This window comes from Chiroxiphia lanceolata, chromosome 26 (assembly GCF_009829145.1).
Source record: "Chiroxiphia lanceolata isolate bChiLan1 chromosome 26, bChiLan1.pri, whole genome shotgun sequence".
In the NCBI taxonomy this organism is placed as follows: domain Eukaryota; kingdom Metazoa; phylum Chordata; class Aves; order Passeriformes; family Pipridae; genus Chiroxiphia; species Chiroxiphia lanceolata.
In genome coordinates, this window is record NC_045662.1 from 6,819 (window position 1) to 19,128 (window position 12,310).

At 47.3% G+C, this 12,310-nt stretch overlaps 1 long non-coding RNA gene across 1 annotated transcript in view; it reads left to right on the forward strand.

Moving 5' to 3' along the window:
• The first annotated feature begins 5,649 nt into the window (after nucleotides 1-5,649).
• Nucleotides 5,650-12,310, forward strand: part of LOC116798923 — a 35,852-nt gene continuing 29,191 nt past the window's right edge. Inside the window, exon 1 of the long non-coding RNA XR_004360966.1 lies at nucleotides 5,650-5,848. This is a non-coding gene — a long non-coding RNA (uncharacterized LOC116798923). The remainder of the gene's footprint in view (nucleotides 5,849-12,310) is intronic.

The window sequence follows — 12,310 nt, forward strand, 5'->3', positions numbered from 1 at the left end:
ATTCTCCCATTTTTTCTCAATTCCCCCATTTTTTCTCAATTCCTTCCATTTTTCCCAATTTTTCCCCCCATTTTTCTCAAATTTCCCCCATTTTTCGCAATTTTTCCCTAATTTTCCCCAATTTTTCATACAGTTTTTCCCAAATTCCCCCATTTTTTCTCAATTAACCCCATTTTTCCCAAATTTCCCCATTTTCCGCAAATTCCACCCTTTTTTCCCAATCTTTTTCTCAAACTCCCCTAATTTTTCCAAATTTTCCCTCATTTTTCGTGATTTTTCACTCGTTTTCCCCAAATTTCCCACTTTTTCTCCAATTTTCCCTCCATTTCCCTTCAAAATCCCCCATTTTCCCAAATTTCTGACTTTTCCCCCCAAATTTCCCCCATTTTTCCCAAATTCTCCCCATTTTTCCCAATTCCCCCCCCCATTTTCTCTGATTTTCTCCCATTTTCCCACATTTCCTGATTTTTTCCACATTTTCATGGAATTTCCCTCATCGTTCCCAAATTTCCCCCCATTTTTCCCCATTTTTGATCAATTTTCCCCAAATTTCCCCAAATTTCCCACATTCTTCCCAATTTTCCCTCCATTTTTGCCAGTTTTTAATTCATGTTCCCCAAATTTCCCACTTTTTCCCCAATTTTTCCCCATTTCCCCCAAAATTCCCGCTTTTTGCCCAAATTTTCCCCCATTTTTTCCCACTGGTGAAACTTGGGAAATTTTGAAAACTGCGGGCCCAAAAATCCAGGAGAATGGGGGGAAATGTGGGGAAAATCTGGAGAAAAATCTGGGAATATGTGGAAAAAATGGGGGAAAAAATTGGGAAAATGGGGAAAAATATGGGAAAATGGGGAAAAATCTGGGAAAATGTGGAAAAATGGGGAAAACCGCAAGAAATTCCAGGAAAAATATGGGACAAATCCAGGGTAATGGGGAAAAATGTGGGAAAATGTGGGAAATTCTGGGAAAAATGGGGAAAAATCTGGGAAAATGTGGAAAAAATGAGGAAAAAATGGGGGGAAAATGGGGAAAAATGTGGGAAAACGCGGGAAAATCTGGGAAAAATGGGGAAAAATCAGGGGGGAAAATGGGGAAAAATCTGGAAAATCTGGGGAAAAATCTGAGAAAATCTGGAGAAAACGCTGGGAAAAATGGGGAAAAATCTGGGGGAAAAATGGGGAAAAATCTGGGAAAATCTGGAGAAAAATCTGGGAAAATGAGGAAAAAATGGGGGAAAAAATGGGAAAAATCTGGGAAAATGGGGAAAAATCCAGAAAAATGGGGAAATTCTGGGGAAAATGAGGAAAAATCTGGGAAAATGTGGGAAAATGTGGGAAAAATGTGGGGAAAATAGGGGAAAATGGGGAAAAATACGGGAAATTCTGTGAAAAATGGGTGGAAATGGGGAAAAATGGGAAAAAATTTGGGAAAATATGGAAAAAATGGGGGAAAATGCGGGGAAAATCAGGGAAAAAGTGGGGAATAATGGGAAAAAATTCGGGAAAATGGGGGAAAATCTGGGAAAATGTGGGAAAAATGGGGGAAAAATCTGGGAAAATGGGGGGAAAATGGGAAAAAACCTGGGAAAATTGGGAAAAATTGGGAAAAAAATCAGTGAAATTTGGGGAAAAATGGGAGAAAATCTGGGAAAAATCTGGAAAAAATGGGGAAAAAATGGGGAAAGTGGGGGGAAAATGGGGAAAAAATGGCGAAAATGGGGGAAAATGGGAAAAATCTGGGAAAATAGGGGAAAAAATGGGGAAAAAAACCCAGGAAAATGGGGGGAAAATGGGAAAAAATCTGGGGAAATGGGGAAAAAAATGGGGAAAAATCCGGTAAAATGGGGGGGAAATGGGGAAAAAATCTGGGAAAATGTGGGAAATTCTGGGAAAAATGGAGGAAAAATGTGGGAAAATGTGGAAAAATCTGGGGAAAATACAGGGAAATGGGGAAAAAATGGGGAAAAATCTTGGAAAATCTGGGAAAAATGGGAAAAATCTGAGAAAATGGGGAAAAAATGGGGGAAAATGCAGGAAAATGGGGAAAAATGGGGGGAAATGGGGGAAAATGAGAAAAAATCCGGGAAAATCTGGGAAAAATGGGAAAAAATCTGGGAAAATGGGGGAAAAATGGGAAAATGTGGGAAAATTGGGAAAAATCAGGGAAAATGTGGAAAAAATGTGGAAAAACTGGGTTAAACTGGGAGGAACTGGGAGAAACTGGGCCAGAGGGAAAGGGCCGTTGCCATGGAAACATGAGCCCACCCCTCCCCCACCCGGCCCAGGGCCCGCGGGGGGGGAACTGGGTTAAACTGGAACATACTGGGAGGCACTGGAGGGGACACTGGGAGTTACTGGGAGCTACTGGGAGCTACTGGGGGCGGTCACTGGGGTTACTGGGATGGACACTGGGGTTACTGGGAGCTACTGGGGGGGTTACTGGGAGTTACTGGGAGCTACTGGGGGGGTAACTGCTGGGAGTTACTGGGATGGACACTGGGGTTACTGGGAGTTACTGGGAGCTACTGGGATGGACACTGGGGTTACTGGGAGCTACTGGGAGCTACTGAAAGCTACTGGGGGTTCACTGGGGGGGTTACTGGGAGCTACTGGGGGGTCACTGGGGTTACTTGGAGGGGTCACTGGGGTTACTGGGAGCTACTGGGAGGGTCACTGGGGTAACTGGGAGGGTTACTGGGGTTACTGGGAGGGTCACTGGGGTTTACTGGGAGCTACTGGGAGGGTCGCTGGGGTTACTGAGGGGGTCACCAGTAACCTAAGAGGGGTCACTGGGAGGGTTACTGGGGTTACTGGGAGGTACTGGGGGGGTCACTGGGGGTTACTGGGAGCTACTGGGGGGGTCACTGGGGGTCACTGAGGTTACTGGGGTGGTCACTGGGGGTCACTGGGAGGGTCACTGGGGGTACTAGGGGATCACTGGGGTCACTGGGGAGGTCACTGGGGGTTACTGGGAGCTACTGGGGGGGTGATTGGGGGGGTTACTAGGGTTACTGGGAGGGTCACTGGGGTTACTGGGAGCTACTGGTGGAGTAACTGGGGTTACTGGGGGGGTTACTGGGGTTACTGGGAGGGTCACTGGGGTTACTGGGGGGTTCACTGGGATTATTGGGGGGGTTGCTGGACATATTGGGTGCGTTACTGAGGTTACTGAGGTTACTGGGAGCTACTGGGGGGTCACTGGGATTACTGGGGTTACTGGGAACTACTGAGGGGGTCATTGGGGAGGTTAGTGGGATTACTGGGGGGTTACTGGGAGTTACTGGGGGGGTCACTGGGGATTGAGGTGAGTAACTGGGGTTACTGGGGGGCTCACTGGGGTTACCGGGAGCTACTGGAAGCCACTGAGAGCGGCCCATCCCCCTCCCCCACCCAAGGTCACCCCGAGGACATGGAGGGGGGGGAGGAGGGGAGGTCCCGCCCCCTCCCAGTCCCTCCCAGTTCCTCCCAGTTCCCTCCCAGTCCCTCTCAGTCCCTCCCAGTACCTAAACTGGTTGCACTGGGAGCAGCTCCAGGTCCCTCTCCCCAGTTTGGGCCCCCCCGGGCTATTTTTGGGACCCGGTGACGTCACTGCAGGGGGAGGGACCTCGAGGGGGTGGCCCCTCCCCTCTCCCTTCCCAGTACAGACCAGTAAGGGATCAGTAACGGCCCCTGCCCTCCCAGTTCCACCAGTAAGGCATCAGTAAGGGCTGGGGGGAGATCGGGGGAGGCTCCCAGTTCGACCAGTAAGGGACCAGTGGCGGCGTGAGGCCACGCCCCCTTCCCAGTAACGGACCAGTAACGGACTGGGGAGGTCCGGGACCCTCCCAGTAACACCAGTAAGAGCCCAGGTACCCTCCCAGTAACACCAGTTAGAGCTCAGTGACCCTCCCAGTAACACTAGTACCAGCCCAGGGACCCTCCCAGTAACACCAGTAAGAGCTCAGGGACCCTCTCAGTAACACCAGTAACACCAGTAAGAGCCCGGGGACCCTTCCAGTAACACCAGTAAGAGCTTGGGGACCCTCCCAGTAACACCAGTAACAGCAGTAAGAGCTTGGGGACCCTCCCAGTAACACCAGTAACAGCTCAGGGACCCTCCCAGTAACACCAGTAAGAACTCAGGGACCTTCCCAGTAACACCAGTAAGAACTCAAGGACCCTCCCAGTAACACCAGTAACACCAGTAAGAGCTCAGGGAACCTCCCAGTAACACCAGTAAGAGCTCGGGGACCCTCCCAGTAACACCAGTAAGAGCTTGGGGACCCTCCCAGTAACACCAGTAAGAGTTCGGGGACCCTCCCAGTAACACCAGTAACACCAGTAAGAGCTCAGGAACCCTCCCAGTAACACCAGTAAGAACCCAGTAAGAGCTCAGAGGGTGGAGGAGGGGCCTGGGAGGGGGGTTTTTGGGGGTGGGGGAGAGACCTTGAGCATGGGGGAGGGGCAGGAGGGGACCCTGAATGTGGGGGAGGGGTAGGAGGGACCCTGAGTGTGGGGGAGGGGAACCCGGTATCCCGAGGGTGGGGAGGAGTAGGTGGGTCACTGAGGGTGGAGGAGGGGCAGGAATTGATGGGGAGGCATGAACATGATGCTCACAGGCCATTATGGTCGGCAATATATCAAATTTATTATTTAAATCAGTTAACTTTTATACAGTTTAGTTTGTTTGGGGCACATACTTACAACAAAGTGATTGGATAGCTCAGTCTGTGCACGCGTCTCATGTCTCCAGTTCATTGGACCTGATATTCTGTCCACGCGATCTGAAATCATCCTTGGCATAGAAACCTCTTTCTAATTAATCTGCTTTTAGGGTTTTACTAAATTTGCAGGTGTTTCATTATCTTCAGTTTCTCAAGGTTTTTTTTCTATAAACATATTATGTTCTCAAACCTTATAATTAGACACAGAGCTAACAAGTATAAACATCACATATTTTCACAGAGTCTATAAGTATATACAATACAGCTTGTCACTTCCATGGCAAGCAAGGCCTACAGTGCGCAGGAAAAATTGTTCAGAGAAATCTCTCTGTTCTGGTGACAGGCAGGAGGGTCCCTGAGGGTGAGGAAGGAGGTACCCCGAAGGTGGGGGAGGGGAAGGAGGGTCCCTGAGGGTGGGGGAGGGGCCCTGAGGGTCCCTGAGGGTGGGGGAGGGGCAGGAAGGGACCCTGAGGGTGGGGGAGGGGCAGGAGCGTCTCTGATGCTGGAAAGGGGCAGGAGGTTCCCTGAGGGTGGGGGAGAGGTAGGGAGGGAGCTTGAAGGTGGGGGAGGGGCTGGAGGTTCCCTGAGGGTGGGGGAGGGGCAGGAGGAGACTCCGAGGGTGGGGGAGGGGCCCTGAGGGTCTCTGAAGGGGGGGGGAGGGGCAGGAGGGGACCCCGAGGGTGGGGGAGGGGCAGGAAGGGGGGGGGAGGGGGTTTGGGGGGGGTCCTTAAAGGTGGGGAGGGGGGCTGAAGGTGGGTCCGTCCATGGGAGGGGACACCCCCACTCAAAAACCAGTAAGTCCCAGTTGAGCTCCCAGTTCAGGAGGGGGAGAGGAGGCAAAAGACACACCACTTGGAGAGACCACGCCTACCTTGGGAGGGGACACGCCCACCAGGGAGAACAGCCCACCTAAAGAGGAGACATGCCCAGCCCCATACCAGTAAGTCCCATCTGAGTTCTGCCTTAACTGGTCCTTACTGGTCCCACCACCCCATTCCACGTTCCAGTGACCCGTACTGGTTTATACTGGTCTATCCTGGTTTATACTGGTCTATACTGGTCTATACTGGTTTGTACTAGTCTGTACTGGTCTGACCTTGATGGAGATGCTGAAGTGCCCCCAACCCCCTTAACTGGTCCTTACTGGTCCCACCACCCTGCTCCCCATTCCAGTGACCCATACATACGGTCGGTGGTGGCGAGAACCCCAGCAGGAGCCAGGCAGGGTCTTCCTGCCATTGGATGAGTGCTGTGAGAGGTCAGGGCTGCTCACAGATCCAGATCACAACAGCACATTTCCAAGAGCACTGTCAAATGGGAAGGACAAAACACAATTATAAGGAAGGAAAGGAGCTTTTCTGAGTCAGTGCTTTCAGTTTCCTACTCCGGAGGAATCTGGGGGTTGAGAAATGGAAAAGGAGCTCTCCTGTTGGACAAGTCACTGAGACTCCTGAGTTGTAACTTGGAATGCACCGTACCTCTGCAAGCAACTTCCTCAAGTGCTTTCGACCTCTGCTCTGCTTTTGACAGAAGTAGCATCACTTCTACCGGACCCATTGAATCCGAAAAATCGGTCTAAGAAACTGCTCAGAGACTTTTTTATCTTTAAGCAGCAAGGTATTTCTTTATTCAAAGCTGGGAGCAAGCCAGCTTGCGCTGGACAAACTTGCTCAAAGGCTTCACACAAAATCAGTATTTTTATACAATCTTCAGATGTGATTACAACATCTATCAATGCATATTAATAATAGGTGGCGTATAGGTGGAGCTCGGGCAGGGTTTGGGGCGGTGCTTCTCTTGGTCCTCAATTTTGGTGGGTCTGGGGGCTTAAACTCATCTTCCTCAGCTTGACCTTCCTTCTCTTCCATTGTTCTTGACCCGCTCACTGAAGCTTGGAAGAAGCCCTCGCTCCAGGCCTATTTCTCCTATAAAAATGTCTACCTGATCCTGTTATATTTCTAATTTATTGCTTCTAGGCCTATTACATGTTCTTGTACTATTCTCTGAAGCTTTGGTCCAGTAAGTAGAACAGAACAAGTACAGATCGTTTTGGATGTTGGTAGTTTGTTAGCAGGCCCAAATTTCTTAGTTAACTCTTTTGAGCCTGGCCTCCTGTTTCACCATCTCTTTTTTCTTTATCTGCCCTTTTCCACCTGCAAAAAGAAAAGTTGTCCTGTCAGTGCCCTGCAAACAGGCAGGTTTCTCTCAGGCCAAAGTGAGTGCACAGACATTCGCATGGACTACTGACACGGAAGTCATGAATGGACTCTGATGTTGAGTCTACTGTTTTGAAATCAGAAAATATGCTGTTGAAGTCATCGTTAGCCTTTGAGAGGGAAACAGGAGAAAAATCGGATAAACTTGTTGCTAAAAATGAGCTGCTTCAAACTGAGGTTGACCATCTTCAAAGTCTTGTTGCACCAGAGTGCAGAGAGAAAATTTGCTGAAAAAACAGGCTCCTGGTTTGGTCAGGCAACTTCATAAACCAGTGTCTTATCCTGGCATTGAGACTTGGGAAACCACAGAGAACCCTGATTCTAAGTCTGAGGAGAGACAGAAACCGGGAGACTTTGAAGTTCAAGTGATGTTTCTACAGTCTCCCAGCTTTCCTCACATTAATGAAAATAGAGTGAGTGACCCCTGTGATAATGAACAAAGGGAAGATTATTCTTTACCTCTCTCAAATTCCTTTGTGCCTGAAACTGAATCCGCTAAAAAACCTTGGACTCAACAAGAGAACCCGACCCGGAAAACAACTCAATTCAATCTGATTCAGGTGGCTAAAGAGCAGAAACATTATGGTGATAAGCCTGGACAAATAAAAAGCCAGCCAGTGAAATCCTATCAATATATCACATACCTTGGAATTCCACTTAGTTCTCATCGACATTTAATACAATTTCCAATGGATATGGGGACACAACGTTCACAGCAAAATGCCAAAGATGGGATTAAAATCCAGATGAAAAAGAGTTAAAATCACTGGAAAAAAAGGAAGCAACCAGGGTCTTCAACAAGAGTTTCACCCTGTTACTGTTTTGTTGATATTACCTTTTAGCTTTTTATTCTAATAATCATATTGTATGTTAAAATGTGGATGATTATTGTAATAGATTAGTTGTAGTAAAATAATTTACTCATTAAATTAGTAGTAGTAAAATAATTTACTAATTCAATGGTATTACATGTCATATTTGTTTCATCTTTTCAGCTCCACCTCTCAAACTACAACCAGGCACCCAAAATTGCATACGGACGAAGATTCCTCACAGAACAAAGGTGCCAGCAGAGAAAGCTCTTGTTGCCCAAGGAGTCTCCAGGCTGACAAACAACAAAAAGCAAAAGCTTCCAGTCTTTCTTTCCTGTTTTTTCCTCTTTTCAGCTCCACCTCTCAAATGCCAGTCAGACGCCCAAAATTGCAAACAGTCAAAGATTTTTTCCACACCAAAGGTGCCAACCAAGAAATGTCTTGCTGATCATGGAGTCCCAGGCTTGACACACCAACTGCACCACAAAGGTAAAGTTTCCAGTCTTTCTTTCCTGGAGATAAGGGCTGTTGTTTCCTGTTTTAAGCGCTGCCTCCCCACTGCCAGCCAAACTTCCAAAATTGCATTCGGGCAAAGATTCCTCCCACACCACAGGTGCCAGCACAGAAAGCTCTTGCTACCCATGGAGTCCCCAGGTTTCCCCACCAACTGCACCACAGAGTCAAAGCTTCCAGGCTCTCTTTCCTGGCCATAAGGGCTGTTGTTTCGTCTTTTCAGCCCTGCCTCCCCACTGCCAGCCTGACCCCCAAAATTGCATACAAAGAAAGATTCCTGCCACACCAATGAGGTCAGTAAAGAAAGCTCTTGGTGTTCATGGAGTGCCAAGACTGGCCCCCCAACTGCACCACAAAGCCAAAGCTTCCAGGCTTTCTTTCCTGGGGATAAGGGTTGTTGTTTCCTGTTTCCATCACCGCCTCCCAACTACCAGCTCGACTCCCTAAATTGCATACGGATGAAGATTCCTCCCAAAACAAAGGTGTCAGCACAGAAAACTCTTGTTGCTAATGTAGTAGCCAAGCTGGTCCACCAATTACACAAAAGTGTCAAAGTTTGCAGTCTTTCTTTCCTGGGGATAAGGGCTGATGTTTCCTGTTTTCAACCATACCTCCCAACTGCCAACCCAACTCCCAAAATTGCATACAGCGAAGATTCCTCCCACACCAAAAGTGCCAGCACAAAAAGCTCTTGCTGCCTATGGAGTGCCCAACCTGGCCCTTCAAGTGCACCACAAAGCCAAATCTTCTAAGCTTTCTTTCCTGCAGATAAGGGCTTTCTTTCCTGGTCATATGGGCTGTTGTTTCCTGTTTTCAGCCCTGCCTCCCGACTTCCAGCCCTACTCCCAAAATCGCATACAGATGAAGATTCCTCCCAGACCAAAAGTTTTTAACTGTGTCTGACAACTGCCAGCCCGACACTGAAAAATGCATTCGGATGCAGATTCATCCCACAGCAAAGATGCCAGCACAGAAAGCTCTTGCTGCCCATGTAGTACCCCAGTTGACACACCAACTTCACCACGAAGTCAAAGCTTCCAGGCTTTCTTTCCTGGGGAGAAGGGCTTTTGTTTCCTCTTTTCAACCCTGTTTCCCAACTTCCAGCCCGACTCCCAAAATTGCATAAAAAGATTCCTCCCACAGCAAAGAGGCCCTGACAGAAAGCTCTTGCTTTGGAGTCCCTTGGGTGACACAAAAACTGCACCACAAAGTCAAATCTTCCAGTCTTCCTTTCCTGGCGTTAAAGACTGTTGTTTCCTGTTTTCAGCCCAGCCTCCAACTACTAGCCCGACTCCCAAAATTGCATACAAAAAAAGATCCTCCCACACCAGGGGTGCCAGCACAGAAAGCTCTTGCTGCCCATAGAGCGCCCAGCCTGACGCACCAAGTACACCAGAAATGCATAATTAGATCTTACTCATCTGAGGGCAAAACACAAGAATGATAATTTCTCAGTTCACAACTAGAAAACACAGTAAAATACAACTCAAAAGTATGTTTGTGTGAGAGCATGAAAGTTGTGTGAATGTATGCATGTGAATATATGAATATATGATTATTAATATATTCTGGTTTTGCTCACAAATGCGTAAACATATTGCCTCACATATGCATAAGCACCAATAGATAAAAATAGGAGACACATAACCCTGAGTAAAATGAAGTTTCATTTGAAAAATAAAAGTTTTCAAGAACCACATGGAACAAAGAGCCGAACCAAGTGAAAGACCATCAATCAGGCCTGGATAGTGCAAAATAAAAAGGGGGAATTGTTGAGATAATATTAGATGATGCAAGACATATGCTACTTCAGGCCTGCTTGCACAATTCGACCTGCGTGCCGGATTGCAGGGACCTGTGTTCTCCAGGAGCAGATGTGTGTCCTTGAGCAGTAGATATCAGAAAGCTTCCTAGAGAAAAACAAGGAAGGAGGTTGTTATCCAGGGTGTGAGAAACCAGAAGATGGGGGGCCTGGAAATGTGCCTTGGCTAGTAGAGCCAATAAAGTTATAGATATAGTGTGTGGAAGTGAATGTAACCAATAGAAAGTTAGAATAGAGTGTGTGAACCCTGTAGGACCCTGGATAATGGGTGTATTTTTGGAATAAAGTTAGAACATTCACTGTACCTCCATGAGGATGTGTCTTTGCCTCTGGAGTTCCTTTTTTATATCTTCTTGTATTAGTGTGTCAGGCTGGGGACTCCATGAGCAACAAGAGCTTTCTGTGCTGGGACCTTCGGTGTGGGAAAAGTCTTCATCCGTACGCAATTTTGGGAATCTGACTAGCATTTCCGAGGTGGGGAAACAATAGCCCTTATGACCAGGAAAGAAAGACTGGAAGCTTTGGCTTTGTGGTGCAGTTGGTTTGTGAAGCTGGGAACTCCTTGGGCAGTAAGACTTTTCTGTGCTATCACTTTTGTGCTGTGAGGAATCTTCGTCCGTATGCAGTTTTGGGAATCTGGTTGGCCTTGGGAGGCGAGGTTGAAAACAGGAAACAACAGTCCTTATGACCAGGAAAGAAAGCCTGGAAGCTTTGGCTTTGTGGTGTAGTTGGATGGTCACGCTGGGCACTCCATGGGCAGCAAGAGCTTTCTGGGTCTGGGAGTCAGTCTGGGAGCCTCAGAGGGTTTGAGGGGAAGTTGGGAGTGTCCTGTGGGACCAGGATGGGATTTCAGGGCTCCTGGAGGGGCTGGGAGGGGTTTATTCCTTTATACTGCGGGCATCGTCTAGTATTGATGGGGGTAATCGGTGAGCTGACTGTTTCATAATCATCCCAATTTTAACAAACAAGATGATTATTAGAATAAAAAGCTAAAAGGTAATATCAACAAAAGAGTAACAGGGTGAAACCCTTGGTTGAAGACTCTGGTTGCTTCCTTTTCTCCAGTGATTTTAACTCTTTTTCGTCAGGGTTTTAATCCCATCTTTGGCATTTTGCTGTGAACGTTGTGTCCCCATATCCATTGGAAATTGTATTAAATGTCGATGAGAACTAAGTGGAATTCCAAGGTATGTGATATATTGATAGGATTTCACTGGCTGGCTTTTTATTTGTCCAGGCTTATCACCATAATGTTTCTGCTCTTTAGCCACCTGAATCAGATTGAATTGAGTTGTTTTCCGGGTCGGGTTCTCTTGTTGAGTCCAAGGTTTTTTAGCGGATTCAGTTTCAGGCACAAAGGAATCTGAGAGAGGTAAAGAATAATCTTCCCTTTGTTCATTATCACAGGGGTCACTCACTCTATTTTCATTAATGTGAGGAAAGCTGGGAGACTGTAGAAACATCACTTGAACTTCAAAGTCTCCCGGTTTCTGTCTCTCCTCAGACTTAGAATCAGGGTTCTCTGTGGTTTCCCAAGTCTCAATGCCAGGATAAGACACTGGTTTATGAAGTTGCCTGACCAAACCAGGAGCCTGTTTTTTCAGCAAATTTTCTCTCTGCACTCTGGTGCAACAAGACTTTGAAGATAGTCAACCTCAGTTTGAAGCAGCTCATTTTTAGCAACAAGTTTATCCGATTTTTCTCCTGTTTCCCTCTCAAAGGCTAACGATGACTTCAACAGCATATTTTCTGATTTCAAAACAGTAGACTCAACATCAGAGTCCATTCATGACTTCCGTGTCAGTAGTCCATGCGAATGTCTGTGCACTCACTTTGGCCTGAGAGAAACCGGCCTGTTTGCAGGGCACTGACAGGACAACTTTTCTTTTTGCAGGTGGAAAAGGGCAGATAAAGAAAAAAGAGATGGTGAAACAGGAGGCCAGGCTCAAAAGAGTTAACTAAGAAATTTGGGCCTGCTAACAAACTACCAACATCCAAAACGATCTGTACTTGTTCTGTTCTACTTACTGGACCAAAGCTTCAGAGAATAGTACAAGAACATGTAATAGGCCTAGAAGCAATAAATTAGAAATATAACAGGATCAGGTAGACATTTTTATAGGAGAAATAGGCCTGGAGCGAGGGCTTCTTCCAAGCTTCAGTGAGCGGGTCAAGAACAATGGAAGAGAAGGAAGGTCAAGCTGAGGAAGATGAGTTTAAGCCCCCAGACCCACCAAAATTGAGG